Consider the following 7,566-nt stretch of genomic DNA (forward strand, 5'->3'; position numbering starts at 1 on the left):
AGTAAGGAGTCCTTTTATGTCGTGGCAAATTCGATAGGTTTACCTAATAAGTTCTTAGACGTTCCTATCAACCAAGAATAGTTTCTAGACTATTAGCAAAAGGCTTTTGCTTACCTAAGATGTTCTAGGATTAAGTCGACAAACTGTGCTTAGTTCTTCAATGATTTTAGGATCTTGGAATCATTTTATTCACACCTGCCGGAACACATAACTTGAATAAAGTGCTTAATAAACATTGAATTATGCATGAATGCTAGAATTTAAGTTTATTAAGAGAAACTGTGAATGGTTATTTATTTGTTTATTCTTTTCAATTGTAGTTTTTAATATGGCAAACAACAATTCATTCAACATTCGATCAATTCTCGAAAAGGAGAAGTTGAACGGGAAAAACTTCCTTGACTGGCAAAGGAACTTGCAAATAGTTCTTATGCAGGAAGAAAAGGAGTATGTCCTAGATGAGGCGATGCCCGAAGCTCCAGGCGACGGGGTCACTCAGGCAGCCCTCAATCGTTGGATTGATGCCAACAAGGATGTGAAATGTCTAATGCTCGCCACCATGAGTGCGGATCTGCAGAAAACGTTCATCAACTCAGATGCTTTCACAATCATCAGTGAGTTGAAGAACATGTTCCAAGATCTGGCTCGAGTCGAAAGATTCGAGACTCATAGGCAAATTCTTGAGACCAAGCTTAAGAAAGGCGAGCCCGTAAGTCCACATGTTCTCAGAATGATTGGACTCATTGAGAATATGAGTCGGCTGGATCAGCAATTTTCTCAGGAAATGGCTATAGACACCATCCTCCATTCTCTTCATAGCGGGTATGATCAGTTCAAACTGAACTACAGTATGAATAGTCTGGACAAAACGCTCACTGAGCTTCACGGTATGCTGAAGACCGCTGAAAAGACGCTCAAAAGTGATAAGCAGGATGTGCTTATGGTGCGTGGGGGCAAGTTCAAGAAATCTGGAAAGAAGAGGAATGCTAAGAAAGGTGGCAACAAAGCCAGCCCAACTAAGCAAACTGGCGCCAAATCTGCAAAGAGGAAGGTCAGTCAACCCACTTCTGAATCCGAATGCTTCTACTGCAAGAAGAAGGGGCATTGGAAGAGAGATTGCTTGAAGCTAAAGGAAGATCAGAAGAACGGAACAGTCGTTCCATCTTCAGGTATTTTCGTTATAGACTGTATACTTGCTAATTCAACTTCTTGGGTATTAGATACAGGTTGTGGCTCACACTTATGTTCCAATCCACAGGGACTAAGAAGAAGTAGAAAGTTAAGCAAGGGTGAAGTCGACCTACGAGTGGGAAATGGAGCACGGATTGCTGCATTAGCTGTAGGAACTTACTATTTGTCGTTGCCCTCCGGGCTAGTTTTGGAACTGGAAGAATGTTTCCATGTTCCAAGTCTTACTAAAAACATCATTTCAGTTTCTTGATTAGATGCTAAGGGATTTTCCTTTATAATAAAAGACAATAGTTGTTCGTTTTATTTTAAAGAGATGTTTTATGGATCTGCTAGATTAGTCAATGGACTTTATTTATTAGATCACGACAAACAAGTATATAACATAAATACCAAAAAGGCCAAAAAGGATGATTCAGATCTCACCTATCTGTGGCATTGTCGATTAGGCCATATAAACTTGAAACGCTTAGAAAGACTTCAAAGGGAAGGAATTCTAGAACCATTTGACTTAGAGGATTATGGTAAATGCGAATCATGTTTACTTGGCAAAATGACAAAGCAACCTTTCTCTAAAGTTGGAGAAAGAGCAAATGAACTATTGGGTTTAATCCATACAGATGTATGTGGACCAATGAGTACAAATGCTAGAGGTGGTTTCAGCTACTTTATCACTTTCACTGATGACTTCAGTAGGTATGGTTATGTCTACCTAATGAAGCATAAGTCTGAATCCTTTGACAAATTCAAGGAATTTCAGAGTGAAGTAGAGAATCAATTAGGCAAGAAGATCAAGGCACTGCGGTCTGATAGAGGCGGTGAATATCTGAGCTATGAATTTGATGACCATCTGAAAGAATGTGGAATTCTATCAGAATTGACTCCTCCTGGAACACCACAATGGAACGGTGTGTCAGAACGGAGGAACAGAACCTTGCTAGACATGGTCAGGTCAATGATGGGTCAGGCCGAACTTCCATTAGAATTTTGGGGACATGCACTAAATACAGCTGCACTCACTATAAATAGAGCTCCGTCTAAAGCTGTCGAAAAGACTCCATACGAATTATGGTTTGGAAAGCCTCCAAATGTGTCTTTTCTTAAGATTTGGGGATGTGAAGTATACGTCAAACGATTAATTTCAGACAAACTTCATCCAAAATCTGACAAATGTATCCTTGTGGGCTATCCAAAGGAAACAAAGGGGTATTACTTCTACAATACATCTGAGAACAAGGTGTTTGTTGCTCGAGATGGTGTCTTTTTGGAGAAGGATCACATTTCCAAAATGACAAGTGGGAGAAAAGTAGAAATTCGAGTCGAACAACAAACTCTAGAGAATGCTCAAGATGACATTCAGGATGAAACTCAGAGATCTTTAGAAGAATCTGGTGAGAATCATGGTCAATCTAGAAATGTTACCCCGCGTAGATCGCAAAGATATAGATCTCAACCGGAAAGGTACTTAGGTATTTTGACGAACGAGAGCTATGACGTTCTATTACTTGAAAGTGATGAACCTGCGACTTACAAGCAAGCTATGACGAGCCCTAGCTCCAAGCAATGGCAAGAAGCCATGCAATCTGAATTAGACTCCATGTCTGAAAACCAAGTATGGGATTTGGTCGATTTGCCAGATGGCTACCAAGCCATTGGAAGCAAATGGGTTTTCAAACTGAAAAAGGACAAGGATGAGAAACTTGAAGTTTTCAAAGCTAGATTGGTTGCAAAAGGTTACAGGCAAGTCCACGGTGTGGATTACGATGAAACCTTTTCACCAGTTGCAATGCTAAAGTCTATTCGAATAATGTTAGCAATCGCTGCATATTACGATTACGAAATATGGCAGATGGATGTCAAAACTGCTTTCTTAAACGGCGTTTTAACAGAAACTGTGTTTATGACACAGCCTGAAGGTTTTGAGGATCCAAAGAATGCTAAAAAGGTATGCAAGCTAAAGAAGTCAATCTACGGATTGAAGCAGGCATCCAGGAGCTGGAATATACGTTTTGATGAAGCAGTCAGTGACTTTGGTTTCATCAAGAACGCGGACGAATCTTGTGTATACAAGAAGGTCAGTGGGAGCAAAATTGCTTTCCTAGTATTATATGTCGACGACATATTGCTTATCGGAAATGACATTCCTATGTTGAACTCTGTCAAGATTTGGCTTGGGAAATGTTTTTCGATGAAGGATCTAGGAGAAGCACAGTACATATTGGGCATCAAGATTTACAGAGATAGATCTAAAAAGATGATTGGACTTAGTCAAAGCACTTATATCAATAAGGTACTTGATAGGTTCAAGATGGCGGACTCCAAGCGAGGCTACCTACCCATGTCTCATGGAATGACTCTAAGCAAGACTCAGTGCCCAAAAACACTTGATGAGCGTAGACGAATGAATGGGATTCCATATGCATCATTGATTGGTTCAATAATGTATGCTATGATATGTACACGCCCGGATGTTGCGTACGCACTCAGTGCTACGAGCAGATACCAGTCAGACCCAGGAGAGGCGCATTGGACTGCTGCTATGAATATTCTGAAGTACCTGAAAAGGCACAAAGATGACTTCCTGGTCTATGGTGGAGATGATGAATTAATTGTTAAAGGCTATACGGACGCAAGTTTCCAAACCGACAAAGATGATTTCAGATCACAGTCTGGGTTTGTCTTCTGCCTCAACGGAGGAGCAGTAAGCTGGAAAAGTGCTAAGCAAAGCACCATTGCGGATTCTACAACTGAAGCGGAGTACATTGCTGCACATGAAGCAGCAAAGGAAGCTATATGGCTAAGGAAGTTCATAGGAGAACTTGGTGTAGTCCCCTCCATTAAAGGACCAATAGCCCTGTATTGTGATAATAACGGAGCTATTGCACAGGCAAAAGAGCCTAGACACCACCAGAGAGTCAAGCATGTACTTCGTAGATTTCACCTTCTACGAGAGTTCGTTGAAAGAAAAGAAGTCGAGATAAGCAAAATTGGAACTGATGACAACATATCAGATCCATTAACTAAACCTCTGCCGCAAGCGAAGCACAACTCGCACACTGCAGCTATGGGAATCAAGCATATTGGAGAATGGCTTTGATGTCTCTGTTTAATGTTTTAAAGTTTTAGAGTTTAAATCTTTGTAAAACATTATTGGTTAATCATTCACAATAAATGAAAGGAATTCATTTTTCCATTTAATTTGTGGTTTATTAAATGATGAGTCCCTTCAACTTGACGATATATTCAAGATAGACTGTCAGGACCAGTCCTGTGACTAAGAAATGTCTATCAAGTGAACTTGAATGTCAAAGGTTGAAAATGGTCCCTAATCGGAGTTTTCTATAAAATTGGACGCATAGAAAACGTTAGACGATTAGAATGCAAGATGACTAGTAGTTCTGTTTCTTGAACTATGTGGACATGGCAATGTCATAATCATTTGCATAGATACTTACTTTGGGAAGACTAGTATCGGACAAGACCTATGAAACTTTACTGTAAGAGATGAAAGTCTGTCATAAGTAAATTTCATTAAATTATTAGACACTAAATCCTCAATACCTGAGTGATTTGAGATTACTTGTTTGAGAACTGGTTGCTTTGACGTTGACCAACCGTCGCACCGTAAAAGGAGGCTATAAAGGCAACGCTCAGGTAATCACCTATCAAACGAAGTCTAATCTCAAGATCGCAAGATTGGGATTGTCCTCCCATAAACCGGGAAGAGATGCTTAAAAGTTGTACAAGGCCACTCGGAGAGCTAGAAACTGTGAAATGCATGGCCGTGCTCGGATGAATCATAGGCTATGATTATCTGTTTATTTGATCAGTTGAACTCTGAAACCGAGGAACACCTCTGGACATAATAAGGATGACAACTCTTACCTTATGTTCAAGAGCAAGCATCGAGCGACAAAGGAATTAGGAAATGCACACTTGTCCCTAAGGACAAGTGGGAGACTGAAGGAAATAATGCCCTTGGTCCAAGTATGCATTCTATGTTAAGTCTAATAAATGCGGTTCAGTATTAATTAACAAGTTAATAATTCAGTGAGATCAAGTGAGCTGAATGCCTAGCTAGAGGCCGCTTCAGTTCAAGTGGAATTAATGATATTAATCCACAGCTTACTCTTGACTGAACCCGTAGGGTCACACAAATAGTACGTAAACGGATCAAGTATTTAATGGCATTAAATACTCCATCTATGAATATTCGGAACCGACGGATCTTGGTTTCAGTGGGAGCTAAGATCGTCACAGGCAAGAAATGAATACTCCGGAAACGATGATATTGCCGGAAACGGAAATATGGATCGTATCGGAAATATGAATATTATCCAAGTCGTAGATGTTGCCGGAAACGGAAACATGGTACGTATCGGAAAATATTATTGGAAATGGAAATATTACCAGAATCGGAAATATTGCCGGAAACGGAAATATTGTCAGAATCGGAAATATTACCGGAATCGGAAAATAATTCCGGAAACGGAAATATTAAATATTTGTTCGAAACGGAAATTAATTCCGGAATCGGAAATATTAAATATTGTTCGTATCGGAAATAAATTCCGGAACTGGAAATTTAATCGGAAGCGTATCGTACGAATTAGCATCGGACGAGGCCTGCCGGACGAAGGCCCAGCACGAAGCCGGGCCATCGCCCAGCAAGCACGCGCGCAGCCAAGGCAGCGCCCAGGCCTACCGCAAGGCAGGCCCAGCGCGCGCCAAGGCCACGGATGCGTGGGCCGCGCTGCGTGGGCTGCTGCTCGCACGCGCATGGGCAGCCCTTGTGGCTGCCGTGTGTGTGTGAGTTTGTGCTCATGCGTGATTCCTAAATCTACAAGAGTCAGTGTATGATTAAATTTCTATTCCTAATTGGATAAATTAATTAAATAGAATTCATGTAGGATTCTAATTTCAATTAATTCGTATCCTACTAGGATTACGATTCCTTTTCCATAACTCTATAAATAAAGGCCTAGGGGTCATTATTTATACAACAAGTTTTAAGTATTCAAAACTAAGATTTTTAAGCAGAAAAATCAGCCAATATTCTTGCCTACCTAACCGAAAATATTAGAACCTTAAGGGCGATTCTAGTTGGTCAATCTTAAGGCGGATCCGGACGTGCTGTGGACTATCTACGGAGGGACGACACTTGGAGTCCTAAAGACTTGTTCTTGTTCGGTTCGGGCGCAGCTAGGGAAGGCACGCAACAAAGAGTATGCATCTAAACTATGCTAAATGATTATGTGTAAATAATATGTTTCCTGGCTTTATGGTTTTTCCGCATGATTTATGAACTGTCATATGAATCATAACCTAACAATAGGTAGTGTACGTATCTTAGCCGCGTGGCTCTGATACCATGAAGAAATAGAGAATAGGGTAGAATTGCTTGATTATTATTCCTGTAATCTTGTCAATATATACAGCCATTTACATAGCAATTACATAAAATATTGCGTGACATACTCCTAGTATCAAGGAGTTAGTTGACTCTAATGATTCTGATTTGCTACAATTAGGATTCTAAATTGCTACAATTAAGCTAGGTATATTTGGTAATTATTGACTAAATGTAATCTAGAATATTACCTATTCTAAGAGTCAATATTAATATCCTAACACATATTTATTGGGTTTATTAGATATAATAACGTATATAATTTTTCTTTATTATTTATTTTCGCACGCATCGCATGTTTATAAATAATTTTTTCGAAAGGTACCAACCCATTGATGTTAGAGGGGAAGAACGACGAACGTAAGTTGTTACTGTCGAAGTGTCGATTATTAATAAAATAAATCAATACGTTACTTATTTAAATTTGTGATATTACCAAATTCAAGTACGAGAGACTCCCTCCATATTTTAAAAAGAGATACACTAAGACCGACACATAGTTTTAGGAGAGTGAGTTGAATTTATTAAAATAAGATGAAAATGGGATGGTAGGTGAATTGTTTATTATATTAAAAAGATGATGTGAGTAAGTATAGGGACCACAAGAAAGAGAGAAATATTAATATAATTGGAAATGGGGACTGTTGGAGACAGCGGAAGTATAATGGGTTGTATCCTCGAAAATATGAGATATATATGTAAAATAATATTTGTGAAATAAGGAAAGCTGCAGCACCTACTTTATATAATGAATTAATGGAGAATGATATCTATATATATTATATTACTTTTTTATATTATTGTTGTTATATAAATTGATATATCATTGCGATATATATAAAAAATTACAATGCTAAAATAAGAAAGGTAGGAAATTTACTTTATTCTACGTACGCCTTAAACTAATATGTGATTTTTACTATTTCTAAAAATAGTGTTTGCCAATCTTTATTTTAGCCTAATATTAT

Source organism: Spinacia oleracea, chromosome 1 (assembly GCF_020520425.1).
Source record: "Spinacia oleracea cultivar Varoflay chromosome 1, BTI_SOV_V1, whole genome shotgun sequence".
NCBI classification, from domain to species: Eukaryota; Viridiplantae; Streptophyta; class Magnoliopsida; order Caryophyllales; family Amaranthaceae; genus Spinacia; species Spinacia oleracea.